This window comes from Mastomys coucha, unplaced genomic scaffold (genome assembly GCF_008632895.1).
Source record: "Mastomys coucha isolate ucsf_1 unplaced genomic scaffold, UCSF_Mcou_1 pScaffold22, whole genome shotgun sequence".
Lineage (NCBI taxonomy): Eukaryota > Metazoa > Chordata > Mammalia > Rodentia > Muridae > Mastomys > Mastomys coucha.
Window position 1 is genome coordinate 182,995,685 of NW_022196905.1, and position 20,141 is coordinate 183,015,825.

Genomic DNA, 20,141 nt, shown 5'->3' on the forward strand with positions numbered 1-20,141 from the left:
AATATTAGTTTATATATGTAACCTGTATTCCAAAGTAAATTTTCTAAAGCATAACAATATGAATTAAGTATTTGCGAATAAAGTAATTATTTATGAACTAGAGCAAACTCAATCAACCAACAATCTTAAAAAAGTCATCTTAAGTAAGATTGGTCAAAAGTTTTCAGTAAAACTATAGCATTACTAGAAATAAGTAAATAGATTATACCTGCCTGTCTGGACTATATGAAAACCAAATGTCTGAAAAAAATTTCATTCTTTCTTATGCCTATCTTCTGTACTCTGGGAAAACAAAAAGAAAGAGAAAAAACACTCGGCATTTTCAAAATCATTACACTCTAAGATGAAAACACGGAGACATAAAAGTCAACAAAGACCTAATAAAATTTTATTGGCTGAAACTGTAAGAACTTTATAAAATGAGGCCAAACCATTTACAATCTTAGCCTTGGCATTTAAAGAATTATAATAGCTTTGATGCCCGCTTTAGTTATGATAACTTTTCTGTGTGTAATTAGAAGCAGTTCTGGTCAACAAATCCAAGTAGCTAACTCTTTAATGAAACAGAGAACCATAGTCCACATAATGAAAACATCATCAGAAGTCATATGGAAGAAAATTTGTTAGACACTTTTCTTGTAATTATGGCAAGAACTTTTACATATATTTTTTCTACTGACACATAATACTTGTCTATATCTGTATGATAAAATGGGATTATTCAGCACATGTATATAGTGTATATTGACCAAATCTGATTACTTAACATCTTTGTAGTATGCATCTATGATTCCCCTGTATTTGTAGTCTTTAAAATATTCTCTTGCTTTATCAAAAAAAAAGTGTCAGACCATTTGCCTAGTGCTTGTATGAACAATGGGGTCTCTCTATCCTACTACTTCATTACCAGAGCCATCAGGTAAGGAGTTATTAGACCCCTAAAACAATTCAGAGAACATCTCAGAAGAGGAAGTGGAAAGAGAATGAAGGAGAGTGCTGTGAAAGGGTGGTTTCTAGACATCTGTACTATTACTCACATTTACTCATAGCAACTGTGCTTACCTGCACAAGACTTCTAAAAGATGGAAGGAGTTAATAATTCTAGGAATCGGGCTGGAAATTTGGCTCAGAGGTTAAAAGGACTGCCTGCTCTTCTGAAGGTCCTGAGTTCAAATCCCAGCATCCTCATGGTGACTCACAACCACCTGTAATGAGATCTGATGTCCTCTTCTGGTGTGTCTGAAAACAGCTACAGCATACTTACATATACTAATAATGAATAAATCTTTACCAAAGGGGGGAAAATAGAATTCTAGGGATCTACAAGGGTGACCCTATTGAAGACCTCTGGTAATAGGGGATACTAAACCTGAATCAGTCACCAGGCAAGGCTTCCAGAGGAAGAGTTGGGATACCAACTCAGCCACAAAAGCTTTGATCTATAATTTGTCAATTCTATAAGATAGATTGGGGAAAATTTGGTACAGAACTTGTGGGAGTGGCCAACCAAAGACTGGTCCAACTTGAGACCCATACCTGACACTGTCTGGAGGGCCAGAAATGAGAGGCTGGGTAGTCCAGAGATCTAGCACAGAACCAAACACAACTGTTAAAAAAAAAGAAAGTCAGTTAAATTATTCCTAATGATATTCTGTAATATTTCTAAACCAGAGCCTAGCATAATCTCCATCAGAAATGATTCATTCCACAACTGATGGCAACAAACATAGAGACCCACAGCCAAATATTAGGCAGAGCTTGGGAAATCCTGCAGAGGAAGGAGAGGAAGAATTTTAATGGCCAGTGGCATCAGAGACACTACAAAAAATCACCCACAGAATCTGCTAACACCGGGGCTCATAGGCATTCACAGAGATTGAACTGACAGTCATAGAACCTGTATGATATGGGTCTATGTCCTCTGCATATATGGTATGGTGATGTAACTTGGTGTTCTTGAGAAACACATAAGAGTGGGGGAAGGGCCTGTCCCTGACTCTTTTTGACCCTTTCTTACTACTGGGTTGCTTCATCTAGCATTAATATAAGGGGATGTGCCTGATCATATTGCAAATTGATACACAATGTTCAGTTGATATCCATGTGAAACCTGCCCTTTTCTGGAGGGAAACTGAAGAGGATGAGTGGATTTGGGGAAGAGAAGAGCAGGGACTGGGAGGAGAGGAGGGAGGGGAACTGAATATGAGATGTAATATGTGATATAATAATAATTATGATATAATATTATTATTACCATTATTATAAATTAATAATATTCTAGTTTGGCTCCCAATGTCCCAAACCTAGCTGAGGATCTAAAACTGTAGCTGAGTGCTGAGAAAGGGAAAATCCCTTTTATTGTGGAGGAGTAGTTGTTGACAAGTTTACTCATGCCCCAGTGGAAGACCACAAACACATGTAGATTTGGATATCACTAACTGGACTTAGTGGGGTTCAGATAGTAAGTTAAGAGTAAAATAGGAGGAAGATAAGTTCTTGAGCTAGATGAGATGGAATGAGGCAATTGGGCATGTACATGACTGTGATTCATTATATAAATGTATAACATTTTCAATGAATAAATACTATAACTGTATAAATAAATACATACCATAGATTATGGACTGCATTCATGTTGTGTTCTAATATTTTTGTATGTCTTTCTCCTGTCATTCAAACTGTACTTCCTTCCTCTTCTCTCCAGGAATCTTAAGCCCATGAAGATCTAGAGATTAAAGGAATAAAATGAGGCTGATCACAATACCTGCTACATTTTCAATGCTTCCAACAAAACATAGTTTAGCTAGAAATCTCTGCTAACCCTTTTCTAAATGTACCCAATTACCCTGCATGTGGGCCAAATGTTTCAATTACTATGTAACCAAACCTCCTTTTTATTTTCTGTTTGTAAGCTAGATTGACCACAAAATTTACTAGGAAAAATGATCTTTCCATGAGTTTATTTATTTAAAATAACATTTTAATGTTATTCTTAATAGAATGTGCCTGTGGAACACTAAGTACTGTAATGTTTTTCCACCATACCTGCCCTGTATTTGTGCATTTTCTAGCAAGCTGAAGCATGGTTCGCTCGTTTGTGTGACAATTGCTTTAGTCACCGAGACATCTCTTTAGCACCAGACTAAGTGATTTTTTTAAAAGATAGTTTCTGTTTAGTGTTGCTTCTATGAATATTGTTTTTAGGACTGATCAAGGACATGTTGGAGGGAAGGAAAGGATTAGGTAAATATAGAATTTTCTATTAATTAAATAAAATGTATTAGTCTGATTAAAATTAATAATATCAAAGATAATTTGTAAGATAATTTAAAATTTTAAAAAGAGAGCATAGGAAATTTTTATAGAATCATACTAAACAAAAAACCCAAATTTTCTAGAGGATATAATAGGCCAAATTCAAAGGAAACTGATTTGATAGTCATAATAGCATTTGAAAAGGAAGGCATTTCAATAGGGAAGTAAATCTCTTTCTTGGTTACCAAGGGCAACAGAGATATACTGTTGTTGACCTCATGTGCCTTTAAAAGTCATCTTCCAATCCATTCTGCTATGAGGACAATGAGTACAATAAGAGTGCATGGGCAGTTTAAAGATGAGGCTCAAAGAACAATTACCTTCTGGTCATACTCTTTGGGCTTGAACTTATGATGGTTTCTAAGAAATTGATCCCGTATGTAAAACAATCAATAGCATCTATTGCACTAGCTACAGAGATGAACTCAGTGATCCATGACATCATAAAAACAAAAAGTTTCCTAAGATTAGATTACTTTATAGAAAAGGTGATGGCTTCATTTTATTTAATCTACTACAAATACTTGTAAATTATTGTTACTTGATTTTTAATTATGTATTTTATTTATTTACATTTCAAATGTTATCCCGTTTCCAGGTTTCCCCGTTGCATAACTCCTATGTTATCCCCCTCTCCCTGCTTCTATTGAGGGTGTTCCCCCACCCACCCACCCACTTCTGCCTCACTGCCTTGGCATTCTCCTACACTGCCATCAAGCAGTCACAGGACCAATGGCCTGTCATCCCACTGATGCCAGATAAGGCCATCCTCTGCTACATATGCAGCTGGAGTCATGGTTCTCCATGTGTACTCTTTGGTTGGTGGTTTAATCCCTAGGAGCTCTGGGGATCTGCTGTGGATATTGGATAAAGCTAAGTGGCATAAACTTGAGAAATACTTAGAACAATTAGTCTCTTTCAAAACACATAGTAGAAAGAAAAACGCTTTTGGGACATTGGTTGAGGTCTTCATCAGGTTTTAGTGATTCTCAAACCAACCCAGACATTTTCTGAAATACTTATAAACATCAAGAGTATTGTGGACAACTTGACAATTAAGTGTAGAAGTTAAACAAACAAACAAACAAGTTAATAGAACTCATGTCCCTTAATAAAAATAAATAGCCAACATAAAATGAACTCAATGATGTTTTTTATAGACTTGTTTCATAAAGCTTTGGGTATTTTTTTTGTCTTACTAATCTTTTCCTATATATTATGTTTTTTTAATCTTGTGATGATTTTATTGTGTTTGTGTGTGTGCAAGTGCACATACGTGTATGTGTGCATGTGTCTGTGTCTTTATGTGTATTTTTCGTGGTTTTTGTTTGTTTTTTATTTTTTTAATTCTAATTTCTTTTATTTTTTACTTCCATGTTTGCTTTCTAAAGAAAGAGAAAAAGATAAGGTATGGATTTGGACTGTTGGGAGCTGAAAGCAATCTGGAAGGAATAGGGGAATGGAAACTGATCATAACATACTTCATACTTTTCCAATTGAAAACATATTACAAAAGCTTGGAATTACCAAACTGCTCTTATCTAACATTCTAAGTGTGACAGACTCATTCAGAAATGGATGTGTTGTGAACCTGTGAAATAACATTGAGCAAAACTTCAGATATTAGTGATTTAGTCAAGATGAGTTGTTGTTACAATATATGATGTCACACTAGATGTTATAGGGAGATCTTGTCAAGTGACACAAGATTTCAGTTTGTCTCAGAGCCACCCAGTCTAGAAAGTGGTAGAAACTAAGTGGGCATACTGCTCTGGTCTCCTCACCACTTTTCACAGAATCCGGCCAGTGTGGAAACTGCGAGTATCCATTCTTTATCTTGGTAAAGGACTTCATTAATGCATCATTTATACCAATTTCCTTGACAATGTGTTCCTAGATTGTTCTACTGTCTACCAGATTCTATAAACTGGACAGAATCTTTCAACTCATTCACTAAAGTTTCATTTCATGGTCCTAGATTACCAGGCCATAAATATAAGTAATTCATTTTCTCTTCGTATATACTTTTGAGACTAATAACATTTGATTAACTTTTCTATTCATATAAAAGGTCCTACTTTTCTATCAAGAGGCACCAACTTTGAATTTCTCTGTACCAAATTCAATCAAAAATAAGTTCTAACTTCTTTTATTTCCTATAGCATTTGTTACCTAAGCTATCCAATTTTCACCTGGTTTATTTTCTTGAAATGCTAACAGTATGTTTTCTTTCCCTGTGTTATTAATTAAAAAAAACTAAACATATAAGAACAACAAAAATATACATGAAGAAGTGAGGTTTTGATTCTGTTTCTTTTGACCTCCAATGTGCATCAGTTATTAAATACTTAATAAGCACATACTAGTCAGTCTATTTATGAAATTATGGATGATCACATTTTCATATACTGCAAAGCCTAAAGAAGAATGATGGAGGATAAACAAAGAGCTAAATATACAATGTGAATTATAATTTCAAAGTATGTTCTGGAACATGAACTCTGTAAACTAATGGGCCTATCTCTACTAGCATTTTTTCTGACATGGAATACTGATCAACATTATCATTTTATCACAGATAATGTCATTCTCCCGAGGAGAAGGGCCTTATTCCTCTTTTATACCTAAGCTTAAGTGCATTGCCAATAAAATAGCTCAAATGGTCTGGAAATGAAATAGTTCTTGAAATCTTCATAGTAAAGGAAGTTGCTAAATAAGCAATAAACTAGAGGAAATGGAACATATATATATATATATATATATATATATATATATATATATATGCTGTGACAGAAATGAACCTTTGATATAATACAAGTTAACATTGTATCATTAAAATATTTGTATAAAACAAGTTTTTATGAATTTAAATTAATTAAACATGTTAATACTTAAATATGATATTTTGTGAATTTAGTTATCAAATATGGTCATACTAAATACTGGAAAGGCAGAAAAAAACAAGAAAGAACTATGCAAACACGACTATCATCTGAACCTACAAATGCATTGTCCTAATTTTCAACTGAGCTTTAAATATAGTTGGCCATCATTGTATGTGACTAATATTGACATCCCAATTTTCTACAATTGACTCGTTCTTTTTTATCTCTTTTCTATTTGTAGAACAATTGGCATGTGTTGAACAGAGATAATAAAGGCCAACCCACGATAGCTTTTTCAAAAAATTTAGTTCAATATGAAAAATTAGCCAGGCTAGTGTTGTTCTTATTCCCTCAACTGGAATTCAGTGGAAATTTTATATAGTCCATGAGTGAATATATCTTTCTTTTACCATCATCCTTTCCTTTATCTATTATACTTTAGCACTACATCCTTTTCTCTAATGCCACAGGTTCATGAACTTTCTGTGGTATGGATTAACATACCCAAATCTCCATATTTCATGATCTTTTCCTTCAATGCACTGTATCCTTTCTTCTGACCGAGTCACTTTGTGTAGGAATTTCACTCTTGGTCTTTGCACAGATACAATGTCCCTCTTACAGTATCTTTTCTGCACTCAGTTCTCAGCTCAAACACCTCTCCAATGAAGTATTTTTTGTTCTTGTTCCCTACAGGTGTATGACTTACTCATATGCTGCCTGTCCCATTTAAGAAGTTCCATTCTATCAGGCTGGAGAGTGTGAATCGTTCTGTTATAAATCCATGTCCAATGTAGTACATGGTGCACAGTAGTGATGAGTGGTGCCAGGCAGGAAGCAATGGAAAACAACAGAACTTAAAACCTCCTATGTCTTGAGCTATGGAGGTACATTGCTTTAGTTATTTTCTCCTCACTGGAAAGGAGAATTTATTTTAAATTCTGCTGTTTAAAGGTAGAGTAGCAAGCCAAATATTTTATTAAAACATATAAGCTACTAAGTACATATCTTGTTTTGTAAAAATAGTCATGGTAATCTAAGTATGGAGGAAGAGAAAATATTAGTGATTCAAAACTTGAAAAATATAATTAAATTATTATTTTCTTCATATAACATTTAATCATCATGACTAGTAAGAGTCTATTAAAAGTGTGTACATTTGAAACAAGTACACAGAGACTATAACTAAAGACCAAGCATTTTGTCATAGAAATATTTCTAGTATATAGAGATATTTAAAATTATATGTATTACAAAATATTTTATTTTATTAAATTCCTTTTTATTGAAAATATATTATTTTCTCATAAACTATATCTTCATTACAGTTTCCACTCCATCTATGACTTCAAGTTCCTCCTACCTTCTCCTCCATTTCCCTTCCCTCTACTCCCCTCGCCTCTGGATCCACTCCCTTCTATTTCTCATTAGAAAAGATCTGGCTTCTAAGAGATAACAACAAATCATATCAAAATAAAACACAATAACAGAAAATAAAAGCCATCACATCAAAGCTGTACAAAGCAAACCAAGAGAAGAAAAAGAGCCCATGAAGAAGATTCAAGAACCAGAGACTCGCTTTTGTACATACTCAAGATTCCCAATAAAATATTAAACTAAAAGCTATAATATATAGGCAGAAGTCCTGGTACAGACCTGTGTAGGCCCTATGCTTGCTGTCTCCTCTGTTAATTCATACAAACTTCCCTTGGTTGATTTGGAGGGCCTTGTTCTCCTAATCTCATTACCCTCTGACTCTTTCCACCTCCTCTTTGCCAGGGTTTCCAGAGATCTGACAGAAAGAATTTAATAGTTATATAATTATTTTAAACATAGTCTCTGGGTGTTTTGGTTTTTGCTATTATTTTGGGGATTGTTCTTGTTGTTTTGAAACGGTATCTCTACCGATCTCCTTGACTGGCATCGACTGGCTTTGTAGATCAGGCTGGGTTTGAACTTCTCTGTCCCTGTCTCTCAAGTGCTAGAATTCAAGGCATGTACAACCACTTCCAGAGTGCTATCTGTTCTTAATGTCAGTATCTTCTTCAGTAGACTATGTTACACTAATGTAAGTTTCAGAGCTTACAAGAACTTTTATGTGCTAAATTATACGCAACAGTCAAGATGAGAATGATTTTGATTTCCTGTAATGGTACAGTGCCAAAGACCTTACAGATTTATCAGTGACAAAATGAATGGTCTGATAGAAATATTATAATGTTATATTGTAATTTTCTGAATTTAAAATTAATAAAATGTCAGAAACTGTCTCAAGTTGAGAGAAGCTGTGAAGGAACAGATGTGCTGAGAACAGAGAATCTTTAGTGCTGACAGTATCCTTGTTGATCTGAAGCTAGTGTGTTCCATATTAGATCAGGACAGAAGAGAATAAGGCTGAAGCTACCTAAGCTGTGCCTGAACCGTGGAGATAATTAGGAACTCAATAACATGTAGCTCTCTAGAGAGTATGCCTCAACTGACAAATATTTTAATTTTGTAGATGATTCTGAAATGTCTCATTTTTTGGCTATATTTCATTAATATGCCGCATATACGAGTTTGTAAATCATAAGCACACAGTTGACTAAGTTCTTACATCATGAGAATGACCGTGATTGCCCTCGAGACAATTAACAGAACAAGATGAGTAGCCTGAAAACTTCAGTTTCAGTTACTTCTCTTTACTTCCTGTTTCCCAAAGGTAACCTTAACCTGTTTTATAGTTTTGTGTTCTTCCCCCTCTTCTCCTTTCCATTCTCTTTCTCTCTTTGTCTCTGATCTTGTCATTATAGCTGACTCTCACTCAGTGCTACATTGATGAGAAGCAGCCTACACTTCCTCATTGTATTGCTATAAACCATGAACTATGAAAATACTGAGACTTGCCTGTTCAGTCTAGTTTATATTTGCCCCAATTTGAACAATTTAATACAATTTTCTCATTGACACAATTATACATTTTGTTGTAATAGTCATGTACTTCTTTTGTATTTGACTCATTTTTAGGGCTTTTCAATTTTTGTCAATCTGGAAGGTATGTAGATTTTAGTTTGTCTTGGGATCACTAATGAGACTGTGTGTGTGTGTGTGAGTATGTATGTGTGAGTGTGTGTGTGTGTGTGTGTGTGTATAAAGTGTCTGCGCATATTCCCATTTAAAATGCCTTATTTGGAAATCGACATTGTTTCTGTATTTATTTTATACATGAGGTGTATGTTCTGAATGCTTTCCTTGAGTCTGTAGCAGACATTCCCAGATTGGCAAACATCAGCGTTCTATCTATATTATCAAGCTATTGATCTCTGTGCTGCAGTCCTTTTCTCAGTAACATTTTAATTGTGAGGATGACTTTGGTACCCCGAGGTTCATCTGGGAATAATGAAGTTTTCAGATAATATGTTTTCATGATTAACTCACTATGTTTTAAGATGTATTTGTATCTGTGTGCCTGCGTGCATTTGTGTGAGTGTATGGTGTGTGTGGTAGTGTTAATGCAGGGTTAAAGTTGATGCTACACCTTCACAAGCTGGTTGCGATTCTGTGTTTCCTGATGGGTGAGGCTAGAGACCAAACCTAAATCTTCTGAATTTTTAGTAAAACAAATCGCCAATCATTTTAGTTAATTTGTGTTGTCATGGCCAAGATATCTCACAGAGAGTTCCTAATAGAAAATACATTTTCTCATGCTTTGATCATGTTCGCTTGGCACAGACCAAAAGGAAACAGGAAGCAAGGAATGTGAAATGGGAGTCAGGAGAGGTTATAACTTCAACATGCCCATCATTAGTGATCTGTATTAGCTAGCCTGGGCCTATCCATTAAAGCTCTACAACCTTCAGAATAGTTGTACACTCTGGGAATGAAGCATCTGAAGCAGAAACCTATTGGGCATAGTTTAGATTCCAAGTCCAACATCTAATTCAATGTTAGTAATCTACCTTTATTGCTTTGTTATTAAACATGTTTTGTTTAAGATTCAAATGTATAATGTGTTTGCATTTGATTTTTCTACATATTATTAAGTGGCATTTGCATTTTAAAAATAGTTAATCCAAATGCTCTTTTTTAAGTAAAAATATTCAAAACCAGGAGATGTGGCACATGTCTTTAGTCCCAGCAGTAAGGAGGCAGAGGCAGTCAGATATCTGAGTTCAATACCAACTCAGCCAATAGAGTGAGTTCCAGGACAGCCAGGGCTAGGTAGAGAAACCCTGATTCAAAGACCAAGGGGGCAGGGGAGGAACCAACATTCTAAAAGTAAAGATAAGTAAGTTCTTGTAAGGGACAGAGAAACAAAGAGGAAATTTTCTGGGATATTTTATAGAAAGCTACACTAGTCTTCTTCAGTGAAGTCAAATTCTCACATAAAGACAAGATTCCAGTGTGACTTTAACATATGAATGCACTTGATGACCAACTGGTCAGTGTTGCCACTTCAAATAGATAGTGACTCCATCTGAGGCCCACAAACAACTGTGGGCCAGTGAAAACTGTGAAGGCTTGTGTAACTATCTTGCAGGAGATGCAGCCACAAAACTGTTGGAAAAATCCTATAACCTGCTAACGTTCTCTGCACTCATAGCACTGCTGGCACTTGACTTACAGTCTCAGACTGCTTCTCACCCCCCCCCCTCGTTATTCTCAAACTTATAGGTTGGTTGCTCTCTCCCCGCTCATTTTTCTACTACATACCCTAAACGTTTCAGTATATCCTCTGAATGCTTGCTCTAACTCTCTGTGCAGAAGACAGGAACAGTATAAGTTTTTCTGTCACCTTGACCGTATTTCATTATAAGGATGCTCCTATGTGTCTCTTTCCCAATGGCTCCACAGGCCACTATGTGTTAATACTTCTCAAAAAAAAAAAGTGTTTGAGAGTATTTCATTGTCACATGGTCTCACTCACTAAGAATTTTGGCCCTTATACTATTTCTCTTCCCTGTTTTACTAATATACCTAGTTAGTGGATAATTGTTCTACTAAATCATTTATCTTTTAAATCCTGATAACCTTAGAATATGACTTATTTATGCCCTTCATTCCTTGTTTTTTTTTTCCTGAAACACTTCATCCTGAGCCCTAGCTTCTGTAGTTCCAGAATATCCTATGCAAACTCCAAAGAGGGGAAAACAATTGAAAAAACCTAATCATTTAGAGCACCTGTGAAGCATTAGTCACCAGCATGGCAAAACATGAATAAATAAGTTATTAAGGTTTAATAAGTTATGTTTACATGCAACTAATGGCTGTCTGCTTGAACTTAAGCTTCTTTCAACAGGAGAAAAATCATGTTTTGAACAGAAAAATCTAGACATCTTCTTAAGGGTACTAAAATTATAGACCTTAGAAAATAATTTTTACCACAACTTTGCTATAGAGGCATAGTCCCTTATTACTTTCTAAATGTTATTTGTTAAAACCCCCTCATCAAACAAGCTTCTCTTTCCAGCAAGTGGATAATATTGCCAACAAAACACAACAAAACAAAGCAAAAACAAAAACAAAATGCAACTCAACCAAATTGGACATACTACAAATCCCTTGGAGTTTCGCACCAATGGACACATCTACATCAAATCTCCTAAGTCTGTGGCTCAGGCAACAATATAGAAGATGTGGTATAAAATTTTCAAGAGCAGGAATACCATAAAGTCAGCTGTGAAACAGGCTATGCTGGAAATGACTGTATAAACAAGATCAGAATCAATGGGCATGTTAACATGAAAAGGGGAAATTTTTGCTGGGTCCCACCACTAGATAAAGAACTATAGACAACTACTGACTATTGCAATTAATGAATTAGTCTCTCTTAAGATGTGGCTGTGTATTGGTTGTCTAGTACAAAGGGGTTGTCTCTGAATGCATATGCACATAAACAAAACAAGATTAAGCAGGTTATACTTATATGTATCTGTGCACAAATGCATAAGCGTGCACACACACACACACACACACACACACACACACAAATCAATGAAAAAGGTTGATAGTTGCGAGGACATTGGAAGAGTTTAAAAAAGAGCAGCTGAGAGGGTCTGGAGAGAGGAAAGGGAGAAGAAAAATGATGTAATTCTATCTCAGTTAAAATATTTAAAATATGATGATGAGTAGTGATTAAAGTTCAATGACAAAACAATATAATGAGTAGACAGGATCTGAACAATTACACTTTAATTCTCTTTAAAAGATCATAAATTTACACATCTCATATTGATAAGAGTGAGAGAGGAAAAAACTTATTTTCACAGGAATGAAAGGATATATCACTGCAGATCCGACAGAAATGAAAAGGTCCTGTTAGATTCTTTTTATTATACTTAAAATAATATTAAGATACAATTTCATGCTGTCAAATTGAATAGTGCAGATAAAAAGTAAGAGCTTCTTTAAAAGATAGATGCAAACAATCAAAGCAATCCTCAGAAGTAATAAATGATTCTGAATCTACTGAAATCATTCCATTCCAAATTTAACATTCTATACACTTTTTTTAAAGTCTAGGTCTTTATTTTCATGAATATTCCTAATAAATACTAACTTTCTTAATCTATTTAAGGAAATAGAAGATTTAGATATATTCTGTAAATTATTTTAAAAGGCCAATAGTATTTATACAATACCAGAAAGAGACATGAATAAGTAATAATAGAGATAAATTGATCTCATGTACTTGGAGAAATTATTGAGAATATCAGTGATGAATCTAGATGTCCATTTTATTGAGGTTTATTGCAAGAATGCAATTTGGGAGAACATTTTAAAAAACAGTGTAATCTACATCAGCAGAGATGTCAGCACAAGACAATTTGACTCTTTCGATAGACATAGACAAAGTGTTAGAGACAATTTAATATACATTTACCAAAAGCTCATAAGGAGAGAAGAGAACGGAAAGAAATATGTTTTATGATTGAAAAGTTAATGTCCATTTTCTTCCTAAGAGGTGAAAAAAAATTAAACTCCTTTAGCCAAGTGTATATAACATTGTATTGAATGTTGAAGTTCCCTGACAAGGAGGAGGATGGAATTCTGTGACTCATTAGCATAATATTGCAAGTTGACTGACATTCATTCTTGTTTTACCAGAATTGAAGACACAAAGCTTGTCTAATTAGTTTTTGTGTTACCAGTATTTCAATATATACCCACACCGAGAAGTAACTTGCTATCAAAACAATGATAATAATTCACTGGGTATTTTGGCAGTTTTCTTTACATGGTTAAATTATGTGTAGGTGGATCTGTTTAATTTTATATATGCTGCTGATGCCTATAGGAAGTTTTAGTGTATCCATGTCTTCATATACTAGTTTTCCATTGATCTATTTTATGCTCAACCCCTGAATTATCAATTCATTTTTCTAAGTAATTAAAAAAAATCTTTGTATTTTATTGTTAAGTCTCTGCAAAAATAGCTTTCCTGAATAATTGTTCATGTTTAATTTTCTGCAAATACAAAAAAGTATATGTTTTACTATCTTTTCATATATACATAAGATTTTAAAAAATATGTATTAATAAATATACATCATATTAGTTTTGTGAGTCTGATTGCCATAAGTTATGTAACATGGATCATAAAAACTATTACCTCATTATAAGATATGAAGTATGACATATTCATATCATACAAGTAGTATACCAGTGATTGGTTCAAAACTGATGATAACTCCTGACAGAGTTATGCTAGTACAATTTCAGTTTTTTGGGGCCCTTGGTCATGCAAAACTAAATTGTTTTACACAGGTTTGTCTTTTAATATAACTAATTTTCAAAGAGTATTCAGAGTTTAATTAATATATAACTCAAGGAGGCAGTGATTTTGAAATTGAAAGTAGAAAACACCCTTCCTTCTCTACATATCCTCTAACAAGTCTTATAGATTTGGCTATGATTTAGTTTTCCTTAGAAAGCATGACTTAAAACACTAGACAGGTATATACATCTGGTCAGATTCATCACTGGCTCTCTTTCATGTCAGAGCTTTAAATTTCTGTATTTTGCATTTTCTATATTATGTTACTAAAAATGTAAATAGTGATCTTCGATGTTTCCCATGTTTTTAAAATGTGTTTTCATCATAATAATGAATGAGGAAACCTCATGCTAGTGAACATCAGGATAGTCAGCAACTGTATAGACATCTGTATATGCTATAGACATACTGCATAGACAACTGTATATTCTATAGACATCAAGCTAAATGGCCAAAGTATGATTTGGAATGCTGATTAACAGACTCAGTTTCTTCTCCTCAAAACAGGGAAAATGAATCTCAGTTTATTAAGTAATGGACTCCTTGAATTCTACCATGTAAGTCAGAGAAATACACATTTTCTGAGAATATGGTGGTATAATTGTTTGATATTCAAAATTCAAACTCTCATGGCATTCAAGTCATAAGTTATGTGGAAATGGAGTAGTAATTCAGTTATACCATAAGCCTAAAACACTCAGAGGTCTAGTTTATATAAACAAACCTATGTACTACCTGGTTTGTATGACTTACCTCCTTGAAATTTAAAAGTAGATATCAGACTCAGTCATACTCCACACACAAAGGCACAATGATAAGCTGAGCACATAGTCACACTAAAGATAGAACCTAAGAAGTAACACTAAGCAATTTTATAGACATCCTAGAAGCTGGCTGGTTTCTTTCTACTCTGTTTACTTTTTTGTTTGTTTGTTTGTTTGTTTTTGTTTTTCAAGACAGGGTTTCTCTGTGTAGCCCTGGCTGTCCTGGAACTCACTCGGTAGGCCAGGCTGGCCTCAAACTCAGAAATCTGCCTGCCTCTGCCTCCCAAGTGCTGGGATTAAAGGTGGGCACCAGCACTGCCTGGCACTCTGTTTACTTTTAAAAAATATTTTATTTGTAATATATATGGGTGTTTTGCCTATATGTGTGTCTGTACACAACATGTGTGCCTAGTAACACATAGACCAGAAGAGGCCATATGATCCTTTCAACTAGACTTACTTAAACATAAGAGAGTCCATACCAACTGAAGTTTAACTGCAATTTTATGACTAGGTTATGAAGTTTGTAGGTTTTACTTCCCTACTTTAAGTTCTGGGCAGACTGTACTATCAGCGCTGCCCAGGTTCTGTTGTATCCACATATGAAAGACATACACATACATTAGCTTATTTTTCATATTCTTTAGTTCAATGACTGGGCTTTTCTAAGCCTTCATAGCTATTGCACCCTTCTTTCCAATTCCAGCTTAACACCTCTCATTCTTCCCTTTACTTAGTTGCCTGGTTACTTTCTCCTTGTTCAGCCCCTTAAATCTGCCTTCTGCTTAATTATGTTTCTAATATCCTGCCTGCTACCCCAGGTCCAATTGAAGAAGTGGTCAATGGCCACTCCACCCTAGATCTCACATGGCTGGTGGCTTTTTCTTCCTTTGAATCATGGCAAATCTTCTTTTTCCTCTCCTGTGTCTGCTAGCCTGCCTGTGGGAAAACTGGAAGTCCAGCCTATTCTGCCTAGCTCATTGGCCACTAGCATCTTTAGTGATCAATCAAGAACCAATTGGAGAACAGGAACTTCAGGGTTCACACGCAGATTCCTGATCAGATCATCAGAGCCACCCTCCAACCTCCACAAGGTTAAGCCTTTCTTAATGCCATAAGTTTCATGAAACAATCAAGTATAGACATTAGAGAAGATCAAGGTTCAGTTACTCTTTCTCCTCTCTGAAAACAGAGCTATGAGGATGAATTCAGAGTTCAGGAGAAGTACATGTAACCATTTTTTATCAGACATTAATTTTGCCAAGTATAATTTAAGATACTAGAAGATACAAAAAGTAAACTATGAGTGATTGTATAATTATATAATCAATAACAAGTATGCATAAGGTACTACTGTTTTCTATATATATATAATACTTAGGCATGGCAGCCAATCAGAGTCTAACCTAAGCATTAGGCTTCAGGACCATGAATAACAATCAATATATAAAACAATACAAAAACAATAGGATTTAAAATAAGATGTGTAAAATCAGAGATTTTTTATATAAACATCTTTCTTGAAGAAGAAAATAAACATCAAAAAACAATGTAAAGAGTTGAAGTACTTTTAGTCCCCTTAGTACCTGAGCTTCATCCTGATCATAGCCAATATAGAAGCATTTTATAAATTCATTTTCAGTACACAGTTTTCATTGAATCCACAGATGTGAGATCTATTTGAGGGATCCAGATATATACTCTTTCAACCTATATTTTGCTCAATAGTCATGATTAATCATAATTTGTGTATTATGCTACTGATTCCACCCATTATGCATTATTCTTCATGCTTACACTTGTCTCTGTAAAGTATCAGATTGCATGATGATGATATGACTAACTTGCTCTGTTGATTGATATTAAACTACAGCATTTTGGCAATTATGAATGCACAGTCCCTGGACTCATCTTCCTCCTTGAAGGCTGAGGTGAATATGTCAGGCACACATTCACCATCTGTGATTTTGTAGAATGTTGCTAAGCTATGATATTTACTAGGTTAAGTATACATATTTTTTTAAATTATGGCATTTTCTATTTATGATGAGATTACTGTGAAATAGTCTTTTCATAATCTGAGGAGTATATATTTAGGAACATATTCCTGATGATACCCCCCAAAATTTGGAAGAGCATTTTAAATTTTCTGAATGATACCATGAAGTACTTGACAATAGTCAACATGAAATGCCTTTATCAAAGGACTTAATGCATAGGTATTTATAAGTCTGTATACAAAGTAAAGAAAAGCAAATCTAAGAGTCCCGGAGAATTGTTACTTAGCCGAAGGATTGAGGCAAGGTGCAGAGAAAAGGAAAAAATATATGTACAAACAGCAGCAAAAGACTGAGCTTTTGCCCAGTATCTGCAGCCTTAACTAACTGGACTCAACAAAACTTTTAGGTATCTGGTGAAGGGAGCTATGGATTCTGTTTCCCTCCCATCCTGAGGTCTTCCCTGGTGCCTGCTATAATCTATTAAGTCTATTCCTCAGGTTGTGATGTCTTACCATTTTGAAATTATGCAATTAGAAACATCCAGATTTGGGTTTACTATGTATTCTTGATGAGTTGAATTTATTAATAAGAGCCTTCTTTAACTTTTGTAATTACTTAGATTTTGGATCATGTTACAGTTTTTTCTCACTATCACCATTTTTCCTGAAGTATATGGGGGATGAGTATTATAAACTGTAGCCCAGAAATATAGAGAACTATATACATTATATACAAGTTTACTGAGATTTATAAGATTTATTGTATATTGCTAACTTAATTTTCACATTTTCTATTGGTTGGTCCCTTTAATTCTTCTTGAAATCTGTCATTTATATATAAGCTTCTTGAAATATATAATTTATAAGTTCCTGTCAATTGTTAGGTTTTCTACTGTTATGAAGAGATACCATGGCCATAACAAAACAAAACAAAACAAAAACATTTAATTGGGGCTAGCTTGCAGTTCTGAAGTTTAGTCCATTATCATCACATGGGGAACAAGCAGTAGGATGGTAACATGCAGGCAGACATGGTGCTGTAGAAGGAGCTTAGAGTTCTACATATAGATCAGCAGGCAACAGGAAGAAAATGAGATACACTTCCTTCAACAAAGCCACACCCACTCCAATAAGGCCATACCTCCTAAAAATGCCACTCCCTAGGAGTCTAATGGGGACTATTCCAATTCAAATACCACAGTTCCTTTAGAAGATATTAAGACATTATACAAATATATACTTTAAATTTTTTCCATAGCACTGAAAGATAGTTTAGTAAGCAAATAAGATTAAAATGACCATTACTTTTACCTAAGTAATTGAACTAAAATTATCTGTTAATAGTTTAACTTTCAGAGAAATAAAATGACTACCTCAGTAGAATTTTGATTTATTTGTAAGATTTTTTTTCATGGCATTTGTGCTTTATGTGATGAGTGCAAGCCTTCCTTCCCTCTCATCCTTTCCTTCTTCCCTCCTTCCTTCCCTCCCTCTCTTTCTTCCTTCCTTCCTTCCTTCCTCCCTCCCTTCCTTCTTTCCTTCCAGTCTCAATTTTTAAACATTCTAATGCAATATCTCTCCATTAAACTCCATTCTCTAGTTTCTGGGGCTTTTTGTTCTCATCCATAGTTGTCACACAAGCTTGTGATATTATTTTGAGATATTCTGTTTCCACAAATAGTGTTTTTCTACCTTACTCATTTTTCAACTTCCTCTATTATTTTCAGCATCGCACGGACCTTTTCTTTGAGGGAGTTTTATTTTTAGTTAGAATGAATTTTAAATTGTTTTTGCATCATTATTCTTTGAACACTTATGTTTTCTTAAGCATTCTAAAGACACTTATTTCATGTGTTCATTTCTAACAGCCTAACCATCATGCTTGCAGTGTATGCATTTTCTGCCCTCTCTCATATTGATTTGTTTCTACAAGTGCTGGGTGTTTTTTATTGCAAATTCATGTTTTATGAAATGGTTTAAAATAGATTGTTCCAGTTTATGGAACTTTTCCTTTCTCTTCTACAGGTTCAATACTTTAAATTATCTACCCAGGCCAGACATAAATTTAATTTTCATCATATTTGGCATGGAAGGGGGATGAGGATTATAAACTGTAGCCCAGAAATATAGAGAACTATATACATTATATACATTATCTGGGGAACTATATTTTACTTCAGTATGCAAGAGAATCTATTTATTTCAACTTTTCATTGGGGGTTAATTTTTTTCATTTATCTCTTCATAACTTTTATGAAAATTACTTTTTGTTTTTCCTTCCTCTTGTTGGACTTGAACTATAAGGATATCACTTATGTGGATACTACTTATATCAATAAAATATCTCCTTTTATTTTTTTCTTATTACACATATTGAGATTGTAACAGTTAGGAAAGTTGATTTCTTTTGTGTATATATTATAATAACTACAAGGATAGCATTTCAGAATCAGGAGAAGTTATTTATGTGATTGATTTCTGTAAGGTTTTGGGGGTGTTGAATTTTGTAAATTACTGAAATGATGACAAGTTACAGGAAATTAAAAGATATAAGCCCGAGCATCTCAGATTCTTAATCCACCAGCTAATAGATCAGGTATGTTAAATATCACATGTTCTGAAAACACATGTTCACCTTATTATAGTTCATCTTTATGCCATATATTATTTTCTTTGCAATAGAAACTTCATGAATTTAGAAGAAAAGTAGAATAAAACTTGACTATGTTTGGGATATCAGTAATCTCATTAAAACCTTGGATCTCTATTTTGTTTTATTGTAGAAGTATAGCCTTTTAAATTACCCTCAGTTTTAATCCTACTTATTTCTCAAAACAATATCAACAACAATAAACCCAAAAGCAACAACAACAACAACAACAATAACAAAACCCTCAATATGCACACCTTGGGAAGTCATATGATTTTTATTTGTTTGTTTTTTTGTTTTGCTTTTTAAATTTTGCAGGAGAGTGTTATAATTCAATTAGAAGATTTCACCCCTCCCCACACATATATTCCTAAATATAGCCAGTTCAGTCCTTATAATGCTATTTGCATTTATGTTTTCAGGGCTGAATGATTGGATCCGGAAACCAGTTGATGTCCTCTTTCCTGGTATGGGCAACCACTCCTATTTCTAAGTTGCCTAAAGTTCTTTCTATGGATTGAGGCATCATGAGCTTGCTTCTCTTCATCCAGTTTGACTTGGTAGTTGGTGAAGTCTTTAATTTGATTATCTTTTGAGGCAGTTACATATTTTCTCTGTCTCTTTACAGAAAAATTCTGAAGAGTTGGAGAGCAAATGTTAAAAATAAATGGTAATGTTAACATGTAAGCAGACTATGGGAAGCCACAGAAATTAGATAATAAATGTACTTATTGTTTAGTTATTCCCAGCACCTCTCTCTCTCTCTCTTCCT